The sequence below is a fragment of the Grampus griseus genome (genome assembly GCF_964374135.1).
Source record: "Grampus griseus genome assembly, chromosome: 2".
In the NCBI taxonomy this organism is placed as follows: Eukaryota; Metazoa; Chordata; class Mammalia; order Artiodactyla; family Delphinidae; genus Grampus; species Grampus griseus.
The window spans coordinates 28,678,529-28,702,814 of NC_139018.1; the positions used below are offsets into that span (position 1 = coordinate 28,678,529).

The 24,286-nt window shown below is 52.9% G+C and overlaps 1 protein-coding gene across 2 annotated transcripts in view; it reads left to right on the top strand.

Annotated features, from left to right (window-relative positions):
- Positions 1 to 24,286, top strand: part of MIDEAS (mitotic deacetylase associated SANT domain protein) — a 66,784-nt gene that overhangs the window by 14,549 nt on the left and 27,949 nt on the right. Inside the window, exon 1 of one of the 2 annotated variants that reach the window (XM_082681856.1) lies at positions 10,818 to 11,073. The exons of the other annotated variant lie outside the window; for it this stretch is intronic. The gene's annotated coding sequence lies outside the window, so the exon portion shown is untranslated. Of the gene's footprint in view, positions 1 to 10,817; positions 11,074 to 24,286 lie in introns of those variants that run through there. 2 annotated transcript variants of the gene reach the window in all.

A 24,286-nucleotide genomic window follows, 5' to 3' on the forward strand; every position in this document is an offset into this window, starting at 1 on the left:
AGTTGAATATATTATACCTTTATAACATTTCTATTATATATTAGTTTACTCTAATATATACTATACTTATATAATAAATACATGTATATACTTATATATTATATACTTAAAAAAAAAAAGACCTTAACTTATCAACATCTTTGGATCTGGGTGGGAAGGAGGCCAGGGGGAGGAACTCCAAGCCTCCCATCTGTTACCACCTGAAAGAAGGAACCGCTGTGTCTTATCAGCCCCCTGCACTGCAGGGGCTGGAGAGTTCAGATTGGCCGAGCCTGGCTTCATAGGTTGGCTAACTACATAACTTCGGGGCTCCCAGTGGACTCGGCCTGATGCAGGCGACCCTCAAGTGGCCTCAGAGCCCCAGATGATTGTTTGCACCTGGGTTTCTAGGGAACCAGCCCAGTGAGTACATGTGGCCCTGAGGCTCTGGCTTTAAGCCGCCCACTCACCTCGAGGCTGCCGGGTCCTGCTGGCCCAGCCGCAGGGGGAGGCAGATTCTCTCTTCTGTAGTTCACACAGGCAGCGGGGAGGGTGTGCTTTGCAAAATGACCTGCTGCACAGTGTTGCACAGATTCATTATAGTATTGAAACTTAGAGTTGCCCTTTAGCCAGGCTCATGAAACCCCCCACATTCATCCAGCCTACCTCTGGCTTGGCCTGCAGGGCCCTCTGACCCCTCTCATCTTGCCATGAGCTGTGCTGGGACTTGCAGCTGCAGGTGTGGCCTGTGGCTGAGCAGCTGACTGTCTTCTGACCGCCTTCTGACCACCTTGTATCTCTGGCATCACAGAACATTGGGACACCTAGTGCACGGCCTTCTCACCCATCACTCCCCCTTTGGGTTGCCTTCCTGTGTGTAGCCTTTTCTTCTTGGTGGGGAACTTTCATGTCACGTGGAGTATCTGTTGCAGGGCCCACGATCATTCTTTCCCTGTGACTAGCACAGTCCAAGGCAGGAAATGCAGACTCCTTGTGTTGCTTGGCGTCCCGAAGTGGGTGGAGCTGGAAAGCCCTGGGCAGACCTCGAGCGGGCAGGTTGGAGCCTGCTAACACAGAAGCCACCGCAACAGAACGTGTGGAGAGATGGGTTATCGCAAGCACATATCCGCTAAAGCCAAATTCCAGAACTGTCAAAGATTTGGAGTTTGTTGTTCCAGGATCAGACTGAAATAGGGCCTTGTGGCTGGCGGTTTGCCAGAGTCAGAGAGAAACTGGAGAGCGTGTTGGGCACAGGGCTTGCTTGGATACTCATGAAGGGTACTCAGGCTGGTTTCATGTCTTCCATGACACGCAGGCTTGTGCGTGGGTTTGGAGGCAGGGGTGGGGAATATCCATGTGCTTTCCTAGAATATCGTGTTCATTCCTAGATGCCGTGGTCCCATCCCCACCCTCTACAGTGACCACCAGCCAGCTCCAACGGGATCATTGCTGGTGGTGTATTAACTGACACAGAATCTAAGTAACATGCTGTCTTCCTGAGCCCAGGACCCAGCAATAACTGCTCGTCTCAGTTCCCTAATTTATAGACCACGTGCATGCCCCAGGGTTGTCAGCAGCTCAGTGTCTTGAAGCTTGAAACACATTTCCATAGAAACAATGCTATAAATGGTAGTTGAGTTCCTAGGCTAGCCCACAAAGAGCCCTAGTGTCACCTACGAAGTTGCTGAAATAAGGTATTAGTAAAATTGAGAGCGCAAATGCAGCAGTAAGAGTTAGCACCCGGGACTTTGGAGGTTAAATGGTGTGGGTTTATTTGTGTAACTTTGTTTCTTTGGTGGAGGTGTCTTTCAGAGCCCTTCTGACAAGGGAAGCTCTGGGGCCCTCCCCCTACCTACAGTCATAACCCCTCCTCTCCCAGTTTACATTCCTTCTTCCTTCCTCATCAAGCCAGGGCCCTGAGCCTACCTGCCCCCGGGACCAGGGCTGGGGTGTTTTTATTATGAGGAAATCCTGTTCAAAGGCCTTTACATCGTCAGTATCATCATCATCCTCATCATTATTTAAACCATCTTGATCAACTTAACATAATAAACATTACACCTTAGCAATTTGCATTGTTCAGAATTCTCTCCTGATTGCTGCTAATGTTCCTATGGAAGTTTTAACATTGATAAGTCCACCTCTACTATTTTTTGTACCGATTTTGTCCCTTAACATGAATTCATCAAATGGTTTCATCAGATTGTTTCCATATGTCAGTCCTTTCCTATTTCATTCTGTTAACATACCATTCTGTAATCTGAATGGAGTTCCATTTGGGGGGGTGTCTATATATAGGTGCTATGAGCATCGTTTATAAAAACTCCTTGGTGGCGATATTTTATTTTATTTTATAAATTTATTTATTTTTTTATTTGGCTGTGTTGGGTCTTCATTTCTGTGCGAGGGCTTTCTCTAGTTGCGGCGAGCGGGGGCCACTTTTCATTGCACTGCGCGGGCCTCTCACTGTCAAGGCCTCTCTTGTTGCGGAGCACAGGCTCCAGACGTGCAGGCCCAGTAGCTATGGCTCATGGGCCCAGTTGCTCCGCGGCATGTGGGATCTTCCCAGACCAGGGCTCGAACCCGCGTCCCCTGCATTGGCAGGCAGACTCTCGACCACTGTGCCACCAGGGAAGCCCGGTGGTGCTATTTTAAGTTGTTTTCGTGGGATCTGGTTCCCTGATCGTAATTACCTGATGGAGTCTTAAACTCTTGCAACACAATGCAAATCACATTCTAGAAAGATTTGAACAGTTTATAGTGGTACAGCAATGTATGTGCAGCTGTTTCCTGATGACCCTGCCAACAGTTTTCTTGTTTAATTTATTTACTTATTGTCACGTTGACTCTGGCCATAATGGGCCCTTAATGGTGTTCTAATCTGCATATTTTAAATTGCTGCTGAGACTGTACATTTTTCCGCCTGATGAGTTACTGCTTGTCCTTCCTTATGTGTCAAACGGTGCTCATCTTCTGTGACTGCGGAGCCTCCCCACATACACGTATCTCCTTGAACCACTTTCCTGTTGGGAAGTGCAAAGTCCTGCCTTCCTCCCTCCCTCCCTGGCTGGGGCCCCGCCCCTTGAGCTGCGCTAGCACCTCTCCACACCTGCCTGGTTCACCACCTCCGCCATTCCCTCCATCGCCTACAGCCCTCCGAACTGGCTGGGACGGATGCTCTCGGTGGGGCTGGCTGGGGCTGGGAGGGACCAACAGTGGGGCCCCCGTGATGGAGGCAAAGGTGCCAGGCAGGGGCTTGCCTGAGTGGTTCTGAAATAGGTTCATGAAGTGATCTCCTTGGAGGGAGGCCGAGCTGGGAGATTCTGGGAGGAGCCACAGGCTGTGAGGGCTGGAGATGGCACAGGAGTTCATCTGGTCTAAGGGTCACCCACTCAAAGACCTGTGGGGAACAGGGGCGATCTCAATAACAGGGGCTGGCTGGGTGCAAGAAAACAGCACAGATGAGATGAGAAACAATAGTGACCCACGGCCTAGAAAGGGGTGGAATCTGTGGAAAGTTGGAATGTGTGCGCGCCATCACAGTGCCATTCCCCTCCTGAAGCCACTCCCCTTGTGCTGCTACTTAGCTCCACCTGCGAGAAGGAGGGCCCAATGTGGCCAGTGTTCCAACTTTTTTCATGACAAACCAGAAATCCCGATTTTTAGCTTAAACCTCCTGATTTAAATAAATGGTGAAAATCAATTTAATTCAATTAAAATAAAATACATGAGATGGGTCAAATACAGTGTATCTGGGAATGAGAATGGCCTGTGAGCCTCCAATCTGTGACGCCTCATTATTTGACGTTTTTTCTGGGAAAATACAGGTCCAGGGAGGTATCCTCATATAGCCGAGAGAAGGACTCAGAGAGCCCAGAGGTCAAATACCATCTGTCTGACCTTGGAAGAGCTGTTTAACCTTTCTGAACCTCAGCTTCCTTATCTATAAAATGAGGATAATGGCTTCCTCTCAGGGCACTGGGTGGACCCATTGGGCTCGCATCATGTCAAGCATTTAGTAGGTGCTCATGTAAATGTCCCGCCTGGGGTCATCCAGAAAATCAGAGGAAGAACTAGGCTTAGAACGTCACTTTCCTGACTCCCAGTCCAGAGCTTGTTCCACATCACATTGGCCTGCTTTCATGGGAATTTCCAGAGGTGTTTGGACACAGGGGTCCTTCTGGTCCCTGGGCAAATGCAGGTCACTTTGAGAGCTTGCCTGACAGCTACTGAGCTCAGGTAATGGGGACTTAGCTCTGTGGACTTTGCCTTGCAGTCCCCAGAACCCAGGAGATCCAGTCTCAGTAGTAGTAGTAGTAGTAGTAATACCATACAGGGAATTCTCTGGCGGTCCAGTGGTTAGGACCCGGTGCTTTCACCGCCGGAGCCTTGGTTCGATCCCTGGTCGAGGAACTAAGATCCCGCAAGCTGTGTGGCATGGCCAAAAATAATAATAATACCATACACCACTGAACCTAAGAAGCCAATGATTATAAAATGACCATTATTTTATTTACAACTATGAAAAAGAAAATGCTGCTAATTAAACCTTGATGTGCTATCAGTTGTAAGATGCATCCTCACTTCAGAGATATTAAAATGTGCATCTTAGAATGGAGGAAACAGACTAGTAATAAAAGTAGTGATAATAATACTTACATTTTATTGCCTACCTCAGAACTCCACAAATGTTATTTGTGCATTTATCAACAAGCACTTACTAAGCACCCAGCATGTGCAGGCACTACGTAGGCACCAGGGATACAAGGTGACTAAGATCTAGGCTGTGCCCTTCAGAAGCTCTGAACCTAGTAGGGAGATGGTGCAGGAAGCAGCTGTAGAGCAAGGTGTAGGGGATGGAGTCAAGATAAACAGACCGTGCCATGGGAGTTAGGAGAGAGAGTGGCTGGTCTCATCCTTAGGGACAGAGACCAAGACAGTTCGGGGTGCCTGGGATTGATTTAAGTTCTCCCAGGAGGTAGGAAGTGAGGGAAGCAGATTTGGGCTGGGGAAGAAGCTAAGCAAGGAGGGATGTGTTGCAGCTGGAGCTAGCTTCAGCCAGATACCACAGGGAGCCCTGTAATAGGAACTGCATCACCACAGATTTGATCCCACCTTTCTTTTGGACCCACCCCTCTCCACCCACCCACCCTCCACCCACCCCCCTTGTCAATCATTGGCTGCAGTGCTCTCTCCTAGCAAAGGCTCCCTTTGAGCCCCCTCACAGGGGCAGCTGTGAGCCCTTAGCAGTCAACACTCACAGTAGCTGGGAGTCAATACTAGCAGCAGCTGCACTCACAGTGCACCAACCTGGTTAAGGGGCTCTGGAAGGGCTCCAGCAGTGTACACTGCAGTGGCCGTGCTCTGCTTGGAGGAGTCAAGGAAGGCTTCCTGGAAGAGCTGCCATTAAGCTTAAGTCAGGACCAGGGTATGGCAGGTTTACCTGTGGATGAAAGTGGGGGGAGGAGGAGCACGTGTGAGAAAGAAGGCATCTCGGGGAACTTCAGGTTGTTAAGCTATGTAGGCCTGGGGCTGGGAAGTAAGGCAGAGCCAGATCATTCCAGAACTGCAAGTGCCTAACAGTCTGGCTAACAGTCTCAACTTTTTGCAGTAGATGATGGGAGGTATTGAAAAGGGATGTGATCACTCTGATGGCAGTGTGGGTGATAGGTGTGCAAGACTAGATCAGTTAGGAGATGAGAAAAAATGGGAGTCAATACTTAGGAAGACTTAACGTACGCCAGGCACTGTTTTAAGCTCTTATCATCCCCTTCTTGCACATGAGAAAACCAAGTGGTTAAGAAACTTGCTCAACATCATCAAGATAGTGTGAGCCAAGAATTGGACTCAGGTCTCAGCCTGTGCTCTTAACCTGGACATTCCCATGAATATGAATTTTGGCTTCTAGTCCAAGGCGCATCATTTGTATTTGTTTTCATTTAAAAATAATGCCTTAAAGCATGCCCAGTGCACACCCTGGATCTCAGAGTGCCCGTTCCTCCTGGCCCACAAACACAAGGTAGGGAGGCTGAGCTCCAGAAATCAGATCGTGAAGGAGTCTGTCCTGGGGTTCTGCAGGGGACATGGGACTGTGCTGAAACGAGGCCTTCGGGAAGCTGGCAGCTCTGGTTCTGTGAAGAAAGGGTGTTTCTCTCCCCGTGGCCCTGCCGGCCCACCCTCCGTGGTGGCCACACCTGTTTTGTCCTTCTCCCTATCCCCAGCCAGACGTCTCTCCTAGAGTGACAGCAGCAACTGGGGACATCTGCAGAAGTTCCCTCTTAGGCTTGACAAAGGCACTCAGAACCTGGCCCAGGCCTGCGAGAGAGGGAGGTGGAGGCGGGGGTAGGAGGGCAACGGGATGAGGACAGCTGTAGGCTGCTGCGGCAGGCACGGCCCTGCCCCGGAACAGGTGAGGTAACTGTGAACTCAGGCGGAGGGCCCCCTGGGTTTTCATGGGTAAAAGAGAAGACAGTGCAGGGACTTCTCAGCACACGGTGGCTTAACTTCACAGCTGGGGTTTTGAGCTCCCTGCTCCCTCAGAAAGGACGTGGCAAAAAAGGGGTGAAGAGAAGGCACAGGCATCAAAGGAGCGTCCCTGTTCGGGCTGGGAGGGCGCACAGTGGAAAAGCTTGGAGGGAAGGACACAAAGAGCAGGGACTGGGCAGAAGCCTTGGAGAGACACCTGGATGGGACATTGAGTCAGTGTTGGAAAGAGTCTCTCTGGGAAGAGCCCAGCATAGGGTCACCCTGAGGCTGATGGGGGTGGACCTGGGGTCCTTTCAGAGGAAAAAGAATCTTGACTGGACTAGGTTTTTGAAAGGGAAAAGCTAGTTTTGGGAGAAGGGGATATAGGGTAAAACAGTAAAAAAAAAAAAAAAATTGTCACCTCGTATAGGTACATAGCATGATAAAGCAGTTTTCTTGTCCTTGTGATTCTCCAAAGTCCCGAGAAAGTAGGCATTCTTTTATTGTTTGTGTAGCAAATACTTACAGTACATCTCCTAGGGAGCCAAAATGCAAGACTTGGAGAAGGTAAGTGTCAACTTTCCTAAGATCACACAGTGGGTTGGCTTTAGTTAGGCAGGACCCAAACTCAGTCCTGGTTCCCTGCTCTTTCTACAACTTTGTCTTCCTTCTGTTTTAACTGTAGGTAATTAGGTCCTAGAGGTAGTACCTTTATTCTGAAAAGGGAAATGACAACAGGGACACAAGGAACATAAGGGACATAAGGAACCCAGCATTGTGGACTTGGGATTTCCTCAAAGGTATTTGTACCCCCTATTCCCCACATTCCTGTAAAGGTTGGTTATTCACTTAAACACACCATGTGTGCTGGCCTTGATGCAAAGTCCTGACAGAGAAAGGACAATGGAAAAAGGACAGGGAAGCAGGCATGGGGTTTGGGGTGAAGAAAACTCCTCTTTTTTTTTTTTTTGCGGTACGCGGGCTGCACACTGTTGTGGCCTCTCCCATTGCGGAGCACAGGCTCCGGACACGCAGGCTCAGCGGCCATGGCTCACGGGCCCAGCCGCTCTGCGGCATGTGGGATCTTCCCGGACCAGGGCACAAACCCGTGTCCCCTGCATCGGCAGGCAGACTCTCAACCACTGCGCCACCAGGGAAGCCCGAAAACTCCTCTTTTAAATCGTGAATGATGAAAGCAGAAAGAGGCAGTGGATGGGTGGTGAGAACCTGGCTTCCTTGGAAGCTTTGGTTTTTTTTCTCTTAATAACAGCTTTATTGGGATATAATTCACATAGCACAGAATTCACCCTTGGAAGCTTCTTAATGGTCTCAAGTAGTCCCAGAAGTGGATGCTGACGATGACCACTCAGGGCAGTGAGGGATCACTCTGAGTGGAGTCCAGAGAGCTGATGCCATTCTAGGAAGCCTCTCTAATGCCATATTCTACGGTCACTGGGACCCAGAGTTTGAAATCCTGTCTAGGGTGCTTTGCTTCCTGGAGTGTTTCTCAGCAGACGCACTCCCTGGGAACTGGGGCTCTGTACCTCTCTCTTTTCTGCAGTTTGTAAAGAAGCTTGCTGGTGGAGAAAAGTCTGCTGTATGGGTAAGGTCCCTGGAACACCTTTTTTTTTTCCTTACCCAAAAGGCACCCTTCTTAGCTGCCTCTGTAGGAAGGGCTGGAGCTTCTAAAATCAAAACTTTCACTTCACATGTCAGTGATTCTGCACTGTCATATCTGCAGCAAAACTGACCTCCAGGGCTTTCCTGGAAGAGCTGCAGCTTTCTTTATACATCCTCAGCTGCCTGCCTTTGGGAGGGAGACTTCTCCTGCCAGGCAGGGACCATCTGGGACAGTCTTGGGCCCTCCTCCCCTACACACGCACATGCCGTTTCTCCTCCCTCTCTTCCTTTGTGAGCATGAGCTGCTCCAAGATGAGCAGGGCTGTTCCAGGTCAATGACTTCTGTTTCTCATGCATCCTGCCACCTACCTCTGCTCCCTGCGCTGCTTCCTGGGCCTGGCCCAGCATCCCGGCGTGGGACAGAGAGGGAGTCCTGGCGGGACAAGGCTGAGGAGTGCCCTTTGGAGCAGCTCCCACTTGTTCCCTGGAGGCTAGGCTCTGGCTTCATGGTGGCAGGCTCTTCTAGAAATGTGCTCCCCAGCCAGGGTTCTGCTTGGTGGGGAACATCCCTGGGCTTGTCTACACTGGCTATCTACACTGGCTATCTACACTGTCTACACTGGCTATCGGGGGACTTGCTCTGGACTGGCTCGAGGCCAGCTCTGGGGGCCAGGCCCAAGGGGGAGGTCGGGATGGCTGCAGGTTTGCAGAGGAGTGAGCAATGCAGACCAGGTGGCTTTGCTTTTGCTTCCCTCACTTGGATGAGGTGTCAGTGGGAAGGAGAAAAGTCAGACAAATGGAAAAAACAAAAAGGTTTTACACAGAACCTCTGCCAGGAGTCCTGAGAGTCCAGCCTCTACTTGGGGGCCAGCATGCCTGAGCGTCCCAGTCCCTCAATTGCTCATTGCCTTCCTCTAGGGGAGATGGGAAGAGGAACAGAGAGATGACAGACTACTGGCTTGCCTTGTGGTCTTGTGCAAGTCACTCAACCTTTCTGAACCTCAATGTTTGCATCCATAAAATGAGCGGGATGAAACTCTCTCACACACAGGCTTGTTCAGTAGGCTGTGTGTGGGGACATCCTTTGAGAATTGTCAGGAACAATACTGTCAGAGCAGATGCTAAATCCGAGAGCCTGGGCTTTTCTTTGTTGGAGGTCGTTTCCCTGGCTCCTCCATTCACTTTTTACAATCACAGAATCGTGGATTTTAAACTGGAAGGAATTTTAAAAGGTCATCCGGTCCAGTCCTCTGGCATAATTATCTTTATTTTGCAGATGAGACTAAGTTGTCATTACTGTGACGCTTCTGTCATACCATGGTGCAGATAAGCCCTTTTCCTCCTGGGTAAGGTGTGAGCTCCAGATGCACACAGGTGCTCCCGCCAGTGAAGGGATGGAAGAGGACAGGAAGGTCATGCCCCTTAGAAGCAAGTGTGGGGTTCTGAAGGTTTCTAGGCAGAAGGTACCAGTGTCATCTCTGTCATCCACTGGGGGCAGGGGGAGGGGCACGGTGGGGAACGTCCTTGCCCTGCAGGTTCAGAGGGACCGTGAGAATCACATTCTGCTGCCCCTCCCCTTCCCCCTGAGAAAGCAAGGGATGCACCTGCTTCTCAGGACTGGCCACAGGGGAAAACCAGCTGCCAGGACAGTGTATTCTTCAGTGGTTTTTCCTTCAAAGAAGAATCTCCTTCTGACCCATCTCCTTGGGGAAAAGGAAAAACAAAAACAAATGAAAGGAACTAGGAAAAAAGGGCTCCTTCCCCAGGACTTTCTCCTGGCCCTGGAGCCTCATGGTATGTGGGGGCCAGCAAGAACCTTCTGAGTAGCAGAAAGGTTTCCCATCTTCCCGCCAGTTAAGGAGGCATCAGGGGATGGTAGGGAAGGTAGGCGAAATATAGGCATGCAGTCAAAAGCTGCCTAACTTGGGCCTCAGCTGCTAGAATTAAACCAAGGAGCTTTTCACACCTAAGTAATCAAGACATGGGTCTTTGATAGGGGCTGGGAGCAGTTTCTCAATAACCTTAACACCACTAGGATGCTGATAAGCCAAACAGTGAAGCTTGGGGAGACTGTTAATGAAGTGCCTTGGAGAGGATTAAGCATGCTTTACCGTATCCAAAACGAGAGTTTTCTTTGTGGAAGAAAGCGACTTGTGTCCTCCCCAACATCACACACATACTTTCCTGGCAGGCCCGCTGGGTTTCCAAACATTTCGTCACCGTCTCGTCCTGACCTTGGTGTGAAAGGAACGAGCCTCGTGGCCTGTTGGTTCCAGCAAAGCCATCGGGGGCGCCGGCCTGGGCTGGGGGAGGGTGGCGACTGACTTAGGAGTGGAGGTGAGGTCTGCTGGAAATCCCCAGCCTGGGCAGCCGCCGGAGGTTTAAAGACGCCTTCTCCGGCCTTATTTGGTCTCAGGAAGTGGGCGGCGCCGGGCCTGCTGGCTGAGAGGCAGACCCGAGACAGTTGTGCTGATGAAGTGGTAGAGCTGGTTCCTGCTCGCCGCCGTGCCGCGCGCGCCGGCCCGCCGCTGGGCGCTCCGCGCTCCCAGCCCCGAGTTGTGCAATCCTTTGTAGCACGCCAGAGAGTCCTCCTCCTTCGCTGTTGCCTCTCGCCCTCTCTCTCTCTCTCTCTTTTTTTTTCAAGCTGTGAGCTCAACCGATGAGTCAGAGCAGTGCAATCCTGACACTGCATCGGAGGACTGGGGGGTGACACGGAGGGAGGGAGAGCGATCGCGAGGCGGACACCACGGGCGCGGGGTGCGCCGAGGCTCCTGTGCCGGGAGCGAGGGGTGACAGCCCGCGCGTCCCGCCCGGGCCCTGCCAGCAAACTTCCCGGCCTCGGGAGGCGCGAGCTGGCGGAAATTCTGCGAGCGTCGCGGGGAGGCGGCGGCGCCTGTTTGTTTTTAAAATCGGGAGTGCGTGCAGGCGGCTGGAGCCTGGGAGGCGACCGAAGGCGGTGGCCCGCGGCGGAAAGGGGACAGCCGATGCCGGAGCTCGGGTAGGAGCAGGGTAAGTGGGGCTGTTGGGCCGGCGGCCGAGGCCTGCACGCGGCTCGGCGCAGAGCCCGGCCTGGCTGCGGCGGCCAAGGGACCCCGGGCTGCGCGCAAGCAGTGGCGGCTGGGGGCGCGGGCTGCAGCTCTGCAGGCGCGGCCCGGAGCGGGGGCGCGGAGCCACGGGGGGCGCGGCGTGGCAACTTCTGCTGCCCGAGCGGCCGTGGGGGGGGCGCTTGTGTACGTGCGTTTGCCGCCCTGCCGCCCGCCCCCTCGGCGGCCCGCACCCCCCGCCCGTAAGTGCCTGTGCAGAGCCAACCCGCCGTGTTTGTGCAGCTACGCAGCTCGCGCGCGGCCCCCGCCCACCCAGGCGCGGCCCCGGCAGGAAAACCCTCCCAAGCCACCCGGCCCGCGGCGGTAGCGGCGGCTCCTCCTCCGCCTGAGCGAAACGTGGTGTCCGCTGGGACCGGCTTGCGTGACTGAGCCTGGGTCCGGGAGGTACAGGAGGGTCTCGCGAGCTGCGGGAACTTGGTGCGGGAGCCCTTTCCCTTTCCCGTGTGCACCCGAGAGCGGACGTGGAAACTGCACGCGCGCCCGGAGTTTGGGGGACAGAGTTGCAGGGGTGGCAGGGAACCGGGGCCAGTGCAGCTGAGGCCTAAGCTGGAGCGTTTAGGGCGGGCGGACCGGCCTCACCCCGCGCACCTCAGACCTGTCATCCTTCGCCCAACCCCTCACGCCCCGTGCAGCCGCGGCCTGCGGAGTTCTCCCGCCGCCTCACCTTGTGCTGCGTTTGGTGGTGCCTGTGCGGAACTCGGGAGCCCGGGTTTTTTTTCTGGAGCCTGCGTAAGGCCGGCTTGGTGGCGGTAGTCATACCCCGCTTACAACTCACACATGCAGGAGCGTGTGCACCAGGTTGCACCTCTAGGGCCCCCACCAGGCTTCTGGATAAGGGCCTGACGCTTTCAAGCCTCAGCCCCAAGGAAGCCTCAGGAAGGCGGACCTAGAAGAGATACCTGCCACTCTGAAGTGGGAGCCCCTGGGTATTGCAGCCCAGCCTCCAGAGTGAGCTGCTGCAAGGATGAAAGGGGAAGTTACTCTCCCCCATTTAAAACTTTGTCGGTCACAACTTTAGTGGCTACTTCCTGCTTCCACGGCCCCACCTGGGACCTGTGTGCCAGCCTGTGCAGCCTCGCTCAGGGGACGGTGGGATGGGGGAGACCTGGCTGGCCTTGGGTGAGTCTGGAGGCCGCCTAGGCACGTGTGTTCAGGGGATCCCTGTTGGCAGCTGTGGCTGGATGGAGGGAAGGTCTGGCCTGCTCCAACCAGGGGAGCCTGGCCTGGTGGCAGTCTGGAGGTCTGGCCTCTCCTTGGCCCTGCAGCTTCAGGATTGAGACTGGAGGCCTGATGCAAGTGAAAGAAACGCAGCTCTGAGGAGAAGCCTCGTCTCCCTTGTGGGGCCCCGGCTAAGGGAAGGAAACCACTTGTCTTGCTCCAGAACCTCCTAGGGATGGTGTGCATGTGCCGCTTTAACATCAGAGAAATGCACCCTTTTCACAGGCTGTTAGATGGCTTCAGGATGAAGGGGAAAGGAGAAACCGTTGCTGGTTGGGAATTTGTGGATCCTCCTTTTCCTACGGCTCTGGACAGTGAATAATAGGGGTGTAAACACTCAGTTACTGTGATAAACCATCTCATTGTATGGCTCTGGCCCAGTCTCCACTCTAATTGGATTGGCCTCTGGCAGGTTACTCTGGTCTGAGTAGCTCCCAGAGGCCAGCGGGGTGAAGAACCTGGAGGGTTCCTCCCCCGCCCCCCAACCATGCAGCTTGCTCTGGGACGACCTGACCACTGCCAGTGTGGTCTCTCAAAGCATCGGGAAGAACCCACACTCCTCCTGGCTCTGTCAGCCCCTCACCCCACCCTAGGAAAGAGTGCCCTGGAGTGCCCATGGGGATGAGAGTTCAACTTTTAAATGTGGAATTTAAAAATAGCTTGAGTGTTTAGCCCTGTGGGCTGCTGCTTTTAATAAATGGAGAAACAAAAAGGCAATATGCAGTTACAGATTTCAGCTGAAGGCCTCCTGTGGCGGCAGAACTCGGAAGGGATGCCCAGTGGAGACAAGGCCTCTGGGCCCCTAAGTGGGAGAAGGATTGGCAGGGGGGTGCGCATGGAGCAGAGTGTCCTGGAAGAGGAGTGGGTCCAGTCCAGGAATCTTTGGCATTGACAGCCCCTCTCCTGCAGTTGGGTCTCCCAGAAGGAAACCTTGCTCCTGGTGGAATGGGCATGGCCACAAATAGCTGGGAGATTGCGGCGAATCCTTCTAATCCTGTTTCAAATGTCACTTCTTTGGAGAAGCCTCAGCCTTCTTCTGAATACTCATTTCCACCTTATATAGTTATTTGTGCACATACTGTAATGTGGTGGTCAAATCATAAACTGGGAGCTAGAGTTTCTATACCTTCAAAGAGTTGAGGTGAGGATTTTGCAAGTTAGTACATATGCACCAAATGTTGAAAGCACATTTCAGTATTATCATAGCTCTGCTCTAGCATATGCTCTATATTGTTCCCACAGTGTCCGGCATCTAGTAGGTGTTTAGCATATGTTAGCTGAACAAAATGAATGAAAGATCTCCATCCAGAAAACGTGGACTTAGCATGTGGTGGGCCCAGTGAGTCCTGCTGCGGGATTCATACTGTGCCATTGTTTTCAAAAGGGTTGGTCCATGTGTGAGTCTGATGCTGGTGAACCCAGTCTCCTGGCACTGCCCTATGGCTGGCCTTCTGGAGAATATGTCCCAGTAATCCTGACCCCAATGGGACCTCAGGGTGAAAGAGTGTTGGAGCCTCCTGCCTGGGAATCTGCTAACTTGGGCATTTCCTTTGGCCAGGCCAATTGGCACCCTTCCTGTGTGTGCTCGAATTAGTACAGAAGCAGCCTGGGGGCTCCATTCTTCCCTGACACTCCACAGGCTGCAGGAAATGCAGCCAGGGGTCGTGTTCCATTGAAAGAGTTGCTTCTGCACAGGCAGGATCGCTCTGGCTGTGTGGGGCTGAACTAAGTAAACTCCTCGGAGCTGGGCTGGAGCTGGGCTGGAGCTGGGTGGAGTGTGCTGAAATTCCCAGTTCTTACTTGTGGGATCTGCATTTGCATTCGAAGCAACATTCAGGATATCGTGAGACTGTGAGCTCATTTTATGAATCAGAAGCATTACAGCATAACTTCAGTGTTGGAAACTGCTCTTTGGAATCCAGATCACCCTCCCTCCACCCCCAACACACACACACTTACAGGGGCTCTCACAGTCACGCACTTGGGAACAATAACAGTCAGTGGGACATCAGTTAGGATTCCAGAGCCATCAGGCAAAACTTGTGTACACCTACTTCCCTCCCCACACTCAGAACACCATTCCTGGATGGTGTGTGGACAATAACCTGGGCAGTGACTCTGAAGGAAGCCTGGCAGGGGCATAGGAATGAGGCCTGGGCAGACCTGGGTTCGTTCTTCAGCTGCCCCACTTGCTGTGTGGCTTTGAGCATTGCTTAACTTCCTGAGCCTCAGTTTCCCTACCTATAAAATGGGGATGATAGTAATTACTCATAGGGTTGCTACAAAGGTTAAACAAGATCATGCATGCAAAGTAACTGGCACACAGTAGGTATTCAACAGATGATGGCTAGCATTTCACCAGTTCCTACCAAGCCCAGCTCCTGTTTGCCTTTTGCTCCTTCCAGGGAAAAGGAAATGAAGGGTCACCTGCTTGTGGTAGGAGGGTACCCTTCCAGGCCACTGGGCTTATGTAAATGAAGCTCATTTTCGAACTCCCTAGGCCCTGGGCAAAACTGTGTGATGCACTCCAGCCTGGACCAGCGCAGACCCTACGGCCTGTGTACTTTTGCAAGGGATTCTGTCCCTGCAGCAGAGGGTTAAGGGCTCAGCTTCCCAGAGATCATATTGTGCTCTCGGGAACTTACCCGCCCAGGCCTCAGGCTGAACTGCTCAGGTGGGTGGGAGGAAGGCTGCTTTAGAAAGCCAAGGAAAAAATCCTCCTGTCTTCGCTTCACCTGAAGCCTCTCAGTGTGACCTCAACGGAGTTCGGGTGGAGCCTGGGGTGGGAGTTGCTCCTAAAAGCAACTTTGGCTGTTTCACCAGGTAGCAAGGGTGGAGTGGGAGGGTGGGGGGAACACCAAGATATTATATAAGAAGAAAGTTAACACATGTCTGAAGAGAGCTGGGGTTTTGCAGGGGTGAGGGTCGGGGGCTCCCTGCGGGACTCAACTTACTGGTTGTGGTTTTTGGGGACTGGTGGGGAGGAGAGGGGCTGGAGGCCTGAGCCGTCCCAGGCAGTGGTTCTTGATCTTGCTCTTCCTGGAACGGATCCTGGTGCTATGGCCAGCCGGGGAAGGTGCTCTCTGTTCCCTCTGCCTTTCTCTCCAACCACAGGGAGCTTGTGGTGAGTGTTATATTTTCCAGGCAATGCTTCTTCCTCTAGGAGTCTCAGGAAGGGGGGAGGGGAACAGCCAGGGCAAGTTTGTCCTGGCCGAAGCTTGGAGAGAGGGAAGTACAACAGGCTTGCAGCCAGAAGGGGGTTCCCTCTGAGGCCACCCATCTTCTCTGGGGAAATGGGGTCCAGAGAGGAAGGAAAATAGTGGGGGATTTCGATTCCCAGCTTTTTCCAGCAGCTGGGCAGACAGAGACCCCAAGCCCGCCTGCTGTTGCCAGAATTTGCCAGTTCCTGGGATGGGAAGGCCCTGGAACTCGGAAGAGATCCCAGAAACTCAAAATCCTGCGAGTGCAAGTAGTCTGGCCTTTCTCCCCCTTCCTCCTCCTCCCCCCAGCCTGCCCGGCAGCTCTTGGGGCGCATCTGGCTGGCCTCAGATCCTCCATCCCACCTGACCTGGCTTTGACCTCTTCAGCTGGCCCTGGGTCCTAGTTCTGGGCTCTCCAGCTCCCAGGATTTACCCAGAGCTGGAAAACACTTTGGGACATCTAGTCCTTCACTTTCAAATGGGGAAGCTGAGAGGCAGCGAGTTCCTTGAAGTTCCATAGACTGTCCCCACTTTCGCTTCACAGAGGAAAGGCTCCTCTGTCCTGCCCCTGGTGCCTGCCCCTCCCAGTTTCAAAACGTGAAAGGGCCGCTTCAGTGCAGGAAGAGCCCAGAGGAATACTGTCTCGGCTCCTGGGTGTGGCCCAGTCTTCAGCTGGCTCCATAGTTATTTGTCTGTTTGTGTGTGTGTGAGTGAGTTTTGTGGTTAGGAGACTGGATCTGACTGAAAGCAGAAGTACCCACGCTCTGTGGGCTATGCAGCGTGCAGATTGGACTGTACAGGGACAGATGGGAGAGGAAGGCAGGGGCAGAGGCCCTCCTGCACGGTGGCTGCTGGTGCTCTTTTTGTCCTTGCACAGTGCTTGCACACTTGAGTGTAAACAGCCCTTCCAGGTTGCTAGCAGCTGCCTTTCCTTGCTGGCTTTGGGCAGAAGAGGTACCAAAAATAACCAGGCGGCCACTTCTACTTGTGGGACTTTCACTGTGGTGGCCTCGGGGCAGGCTTACTTGCTCCCTGCAGGCCCCGGTGCCTCTGGCATCCCTGTTCAGACTTTCTGTGACCACCGTCTCCCCAGCCTCCCTCAGGTGATGGCCTTTCCCTTTTACTGCTCTTAGAGGGAGCCCAGGAGGGTGGAGACTCCACTATGGGCTGGGAAGCTCTGCCAGGTTTTATCTGGGGACTCTTGTCCCGCCATGTCCCTGTAGGCCCTGCTGGCGCAGCTGAGTTCTGGGGAGGCCTGTGCTGAGTGTGCTCCTCCTGGGTCCCTAGGCCAGATGCCTGCAGAGCCCAGCACTGTTGCTGGGATTCCTAGTCCCCTTGTCCTGTTCCTGTCTGGTCAGCCCTGCTCTCAGCCGGCTGTGGAACTGGAAGAGGCCATTTCATTCCCTTCCAGGTGTTGAAGACTAATAATGAATGATCTGCCCCTGCCCAGCAAGGGGGAAATGAAATCACATTTATCGAGTTCTTACTTTGTGCCAGGCACTCCATGTGTGTGTGTGTGTGTGTGTGTATATATATATATATATATATAAAAAAACCCTCATTTAATCCCACAATAACTATGAGATGAAAATATTGTGCCTGTTTACTGGTAGGGAAACTGAGGCCCACAGAGAGGCAGGTGATTGGAGAAGCCAGGACACATCCTGTTTGACCCCAAAGCCCTGTCTTTTTACCAGGCAGCTCCCACACTTCTACTGGCTATTTTCATGTGCACAGGGAACAATGCTTTGACCCTAGGAATGAAGTGTTGATGGTAGGAATTCAGGCACCATTAGCTGGCTGATAGGGGAGATATTTTGGGCTGGGAAGGGTGGGGAAGACCCCTCTGAGGCCTCCCTCTCCAAACACTTTACAGGGTAGCGAGAAGCCCAGCCTGAGCCACGAGGCCCTGCTGTGCAGGGCGATAGGCACGTGGGGGTCCGCTGTGTGTGTGTGTTGGGGGGATTGCTGGGGAGTCACTCGTGCATGAGAGGAGTGGAAAGGTTTAGTTTAGCCCTCCCAGAAACCTTGCAAGCATCTCCGTCTCCCCAAATATCCCAGCCTCCGTAGTCTGAGAACAGCTCTAGGACCATAGGCTGGAGTGGGTGGGATCTTGGGCCTCCCTTCCTGGCTGCTGGGTCTGACCCCAGGGCCCATCATGCCGGCTGGCTTGGCTCAGGTCCCAGAGAGCCTGGTTGGTGTGTACTCGGGGTTTGGGCTGGATGCTGTGCTGGTGCCTGGTGCCAAAGGCCTCTGGGTGTATTTCAGGAACAATAAAGAATAAATCAGCACAGGAGACGAGGGCCTGCAGCAGCTGCTCAGAGACTGGAGAAACGCAAGGAATGTGTGAGCATTTGGCCGAGGCCCTGGATCTTGACCAGGACCTGAGAAAGGCCGTGACACTGACTGGATGCCTGGACGAGGGGGGCAGGTGGCTGGCTCTCTGTGCCCACTCTGCAGCCCGTCTAGGAGGCCCTAGGCAGCCATGTTGAGAGCCGCCCCACCTCTGCTGGCAGCAAGGTTTTGTTCTTCTTGGTCACTAGCAAGTATTGGGGAGCCATATTATCCCCATTCTTATCCTCCAAACCAGCAGGATGACCCCCTGAAAAAACTCCCCTCCCCCTCTTCCCCCAGGCCATCAGGTAGGTCCTAGCTCCTTCTGGAGCTGGCCAGGCAGATGAGCCAGAGCTGATGAAGACACCACAACTAGACACCGCTCCTGCCCACCCCCCGCTTCCTTTCTCCTGAGAAGAGGCAGCAGAGCCAGGTCTGAGGGAGTGCTGAGTGTGAGAACATCCCCTGGGAGGCCCTGAACACAGCTCTACCCAAGTAATGAGCCGTGTGTTCTTGGGCAAATCATGTTACCTCTCAGGGCTTCGGGCCCATCAGCCATGAAACTGAGATTTGGACCAGTGATCTTTGGAGTGGGTGGGCACTATCTGTCTCCCTTCTTTAGGATGTGCAATGAACAACCTTTATTCAGTAGTTTCATTTCTTGAGAGGAAACCCTCCTGAGAGCCCCATGCAGAGAGGTAGCTTGTCATGCTGGGACTGATGCTCAGTGCCCTGGGTGGGGGCATTGGCACTAGTAGGAACCCAAGCGTGGACTGACTTGACCCAGATTTCAGTGTGCCAGGGGAAGGGGCAGGAACCTGGGCCCCATGGGGATTTGGGGCGAGTCACCGCTTTATTTTTAAAGAGCTGTTGGCCAACTGTGGGTGTGGGGTTGGAGAGTGTGGGAGGGATGTGGCTTCCTCTTGAACTGAAGATGTTGAGCTTCACAGGTTGGCCCAGTGGTGGTAATCACCAGGAGCATCTTCATTTTCAAAGCCACTCGCCTCCCAGGCCCCTCTCACTCACCTTTCCTGACCAGCCACGCTTCCAGGACATGACTGGTTTTCAGGCCAGCTGAAGCTGCTCTTCAGGGAGATGTGAACAGCCTAGAGCCTGCTGCCATCCATCCCAAATAGCCTGATGTGTACCCAAGCAGGAGGCTGAGCCTGAGGCCCTGCAGAAAACGCTCTGGGTTCCAGTCCTGGCATTGCCTCTATACTCCTGTGACCTCAGATCTTCAGGTGCCTCGTTGAGAAACGGGAGTGTAATGATACCTGCCTTGCCACGAGGATTAAACGGGATCATGTGTGTAGCGTGCCCAGCACCATGCTTGGCACATAGTAGTGCCCCCAAGAAATGTTAGAGGTGGAGATGATGGTGAAGTAGAAGCCTTCCATTTGTGACGTCGAGGTTTCACTTTGGCTCCAAGCCCTGCCCAGTGTCTTGCCAAAAGGTGGGGCCTCCTAAATGGAGGCATGAAGCGTTGTTATTGGTGGCCTTGATTCTTGCTCCTGTCTGTGTATTTGCAGGCAAGTTTCTTTCCTTCTCTGGGCTGCTTTGTGGAACAAGGAATTGGACTGAGTGAGATGCAGCATCCCTTGATATTTGGAATCTGTTCAGCTTCCGCAGCTATGCCCTGCTTTGGTGGCTGGCTCTGAAGAGAGGCACAAGCCACCTTTCTCCATGTGTTGTGGAGGCTCTTATTCCAGAGGGTGATCCTGCTGACTGCAGCTCCCAGCTCACGCCTGCAGTCCTCCCACCTCAAAGCCCTATGGGCTGTCCTAGCTTCCAGGGGGTCTTACAGATGTTCACGGTCTCGAGGGGAGACTGTTTCTGCAGGCTGGGGCTGGGATTATTTCTTGGGAGGGAGTGTTATATACTATGCTCTACTTGGAAATGGCCCCAGGAAAAGCAGCAGTTCTGGGAGGGAGCATGAGAAAGGGGAGGATCCACAGCTGGCTTTGTGGGGTTCTCCTGTATAGCATTCCTTCTGAAGCCCACAACAAGTGTAGATTTGGGATTTTTCTGGAAGGATGATGGAAAGACCAAGGACTTTAAAGGCAGACAACAAGATTTTGAATCTTGCTTCTGCCACCTTAATAACAGAGCCTCAGTTTCCCTCTGTAGAATGGGGACAATGAGATGCCTGGGTGGGAAGTTTGTGTGCGTGGATTAGGGTATGTCAGGTACCTGGCGTGGGGAAAGTGCTCTGTATATGTTAGCTTCCTTCTTTTGGGAAGGATCTGCCTTTTGGACATTCTGTAGACTGGGGAAGTGAAGATGTTTGCTTGTGGCCGTCTTCCCCGGGGAGAAGTAGGGCTGAATAACAAGCTGTTACAGCCCTAAAGGGCTCTCCCTCCCCAGCTGTTTTGATTCCGGGATCAAGATTGGGGTCAGGTTCAGTGTGTGTCTGGTGTGGAGCTACCCAGGCATTTGCAAAAATCTGAGATCTGCAGCTTCCTAGGGCTGTGCAGAAGGTGTGGAGAATATGGTCTGAGTAAGGAAGGAGTGGCCTTTCTGAGCTGAGAACTTGACAAGTTACTTCTAACTTTCATTTCCTGTAAATTCCCCAAATTTCCTTCTATTTTTGATTCTAATTTTATCTCATTTTGATTGGAGAACATACTTTGTATGATTTCAACCCTTTCAAATTTATTGAGACTTGTTTTATGGCCTAATTTATGATCTATCCTGGAGAATATTCTGTGTACCCTTGAGAAGAATGGATATTCTGCTGTTGTTGAGTGGAAGGTTCTATGGATATCTGTTGGGTCTATTTGCTTTATAGTGTTCAAGTCTTCTGTTTCCTTGTTGATCTTCTGTTTAGTTGTTCTATCCATTCTTGAAAGTGAAGGCTCCAACTCTTATTGTTGAATTGTCTATTTTCCCCTTCAATTCTGACAGTTTTTGCTTCATATATTTTGGGGGCTCTGTTGTTAGGTGCAAATACATTTATAATTGTAATATCCTCTTAATGGGTAGACACATTTGTCATTATAAAGTGTCCTTCTTTGTCTCTAATAAGAGTTTTTGTTTTAAAGTCTATTTTGTCTAATATTAGCATAGCCATTCCCAGCTCTCTTTTGGTTACTGTTAGCATGGTATATCTTTTTCCATCCTCTCACTTTCAGCCTATTAGTGTCTTTAAATCTAAAGTGTGTGTCTCTTGTTAACAGTTGGATCATGGTTTTTGTTTTGTTTTGTTTTGTTTTTTTGCGGTATGCGGGCCTCTCACTGTTGTGGCCTCTCCCGTTGCGGAGCACAGGCTGCGGACGCGCAGGCTCAGCAGCCATGGCTCACGGGCCCAGCCGCTCCGCGGCATGTGGGATCTTCCCGGACCGGGACACGAACCCGTGTCCCCTGCATCGGCAGGCAGACTCTCAACCACTGCGCCACCATGGATCATGGTTTTTTTAAACCCATTTTCCCAAACTCTGCCTTTTAATTGAGGTGTTAATCTATTTACATTTAAAGTAATTATTAAAAAGGTTGGATTGATGTCTGCCATTTTTGCTATTTGCTTTCTGTCTAATGTCTTTTTTTTGTTCCTCTGTTACTCCGTTACTGTCTTCTTTTGTGTTAAATAGATACTTTTGAGTATACCATTCCAGAGCTGTAAAATGGGACAAAGAAGAGTGAGGGTTAAATAAGACATTGCCAGCAATGCACTCAGCACTGTGTTTGGCAGATAGTAGAAGCTCAGTAAACATGGGCACTCACTTGGGCCTTGGGCACTCTAAGAGCCATGGTCAGCCCTAGGGCTCATGGGACCCCTCATGCCTCCTGTGCAGGACACGACACCCTGGCAGGTGGCTCCCAGGGGAATGAGGAGCAGTGGGTCCTTGGAAACTGCACTGTGCCAGGCCCTGACCCTCCAGCCGTTCCTCTGCTCCAGCACCCGGGTGCCACCTGGGCTGCTTATGAAGCATTGTGGATTTCCCACCTTGATTTCCTCCCCGTTACCAGACCCATGAACTAATAATCTCTCAGGGTAGGTTTGAGAACCACTGCTCAACACTGACAGGCAGCAGAGTGTGATGGAGACCTGGTTTGGGCTTGGTAGGCTTGGATTAGAATCCTGGCTCCTCACAAAGGACCTCCGGCTGTGACCTGGAACAAGTTACTTTTCAGAGCCAGCGTTTCCTCATTTCTCAGATGGGGATAAGTGGTTATACAAGTGAGCAATACTCACACACATTGGACACATGGGCAGTGCTGGTGGCTACTGTTTATTGTGGCAGTTGCTCATTACAAGGGTGATTCCTGGACACAGGGCTTCTCCACCCCCCACCCCAACCCCTGGCTCCCAAATTCCTCAAAGGCAGAAACCATTGAGCGGCGGTTCCTGGACCAGACACCGGATTACCTGACAACCAGTTCACTGCCCTCTCCATTGGGCCACACTGCCTCCAGGCCCTGCTTCTCCCAGCCTTGCTGCGGAAACAGAAGGGAATTGCAGAAGCCTTGTGAGCTGGTGGTTAATAGGGAGTAAGAGCACGAAGATTCAGAAAGGGTGAGAACAGTATGTGCCAGAGGGCTGCCTGGAAGAGGGAGGCTTTGAGGGAGGCAGGTTGTCAGTGGAGGCAGGGCTTCCAGGCAGAGGTGACAGCTCCAGCAAAGGCTCAAAGCCGGGGAACTCTCCCCAGGGTCACTTATTCCCTGTGTGTATCTCGAGCCCCAGGACAGGCCACCTTGCGTTATAATCAGTGTGTGTTTCTGTTTTCTCCCCCATTGGACTGGGGGCTCTGTGTGGGTAGGGACTGTACCTTGTCTCCTGTGTCTCCCCAGAGCCTGGCTTACAGCCAGTGCTCAGCAAATGCTTGTTGAGTGGATGAAGGGGCAGTGGGCAGACCTGCAGGGCTACAGAGGGTGTGTGTTTGTGGGAGGGCACAGTAAGCAGGGCAGGGCCATGTTAAGGGAGGTCCCTGTGAATGGCCTTCTCTGTATGTTGGTCTGGGACAGAGTCTGGCACTGGGCCTCAGGCACAGACTCCAGGGAGCCCTGCCCTAGACCTGCCGTTGAGCCAGGCCCTTCCAGAAGGGGAGGGGGGAGCTGGAGCAGCCTCTGGTGGCGTGAGCCCTGTAGGGCATAGAGAGGGTTGTGAGGCCTCATGAAGCCCGCTCCAGAGGCTCGGTCACTGCAGGGCTGGCTGCAGGGACACTTGCTTTGTCTCTTCTGGACAGAGCCTAATCCTGCCAGCTTCCATTTTACCCCCTGGGAGTCCCGAGTCCTGTAGAAGGGGGTTTCCTGAGCTGCCTGTGATCCTTTGTGGCCCTTGTCTAGGAGGGAGGCAGCCAGCGCCCCCACCCCCACCCCCACCCTGAGTATGGGCGGAAGCTGGGCCTGGAGGCTCAGTCCTTTCCTGGCTCTGCCTACGACTCAGTGTTTTCTCTCTGCCTCAGCTTCCCTTCTATAAAATGGACCTGGCTATCCTGACTTTTATGGACATCCTGAGAGTGTTTGTGGGGTAGTGGGGGAGGAGATGATAAAGGTAGATGCCTGAATGAAGCCCTGGGGGGTGCATAATAAGGCAAAGGATTTCCTCTTACCTGTATCCCTTTAAAAGCATCTCAATGTTGGCATTTTTACAGTCAAAGCTCAAACTTCAGGCAGCTCGAACCCTGGCCAAGCCTCTGAGCCTGTCCAGCTTGATGGCTGAGCCCCTGGGACTCATGCCCTGGCCTCTAAGGGCTGAAGTTCAGTCTGGAGAAGTGATAATCCTGGGACTCTCTCTGGACTGGGAACGGGCACAACACGGGGCCTGCTCTCTCACGTCCCCAGGGGAAGTGACACTTGTGGGAGGCAGGTCCTCATCTCTGTGGCTGGCGTCTCCTTCCTTATTGGTTTTACATACGCCTTGAGAACAGGACTTGTATGTCCAGTGGCTTGGAGAAATGGGGCCCTGCAGCCTGGGTGTGAGCTCCCAGTTAGAGGGGGTGCACACAGCATTGAGATCATCGCACTGTGCCCAGAGGCAAGGTCTACCTAGGGCTTGGGCAACTCTAGCTGGCCCAAGATGGCAATTTCAGGCCACTCGCCCAGTCTGGCTGTAGCCAAAGGCCCCAGAGTATTTGAGAGAGAGCTTTTCAGGATGTGAGTCTGGACTGGAGGGCCAGCTGGGGCCATGCAGGGCTCCTCTAGGGAGGGCCCCTCATCACTGCCCCGGGCATCCTAGCCAGATACCTCGGTGTCTTCAGGCTCAGCCCAGCCAGGTCAGAGCATGAGATAAACAGATCCACAGGCTCATGTCCCTGGCCTTGGCCTAGGCCGGAGTGGGAAGCCTTGAGGGAAGAAGAATGGGACAGGGGGCAACAGTGGGGCTGGCTCTTTGTCAGTTGTCCTGCATGTAGTGTGGGGCAGTGAGTG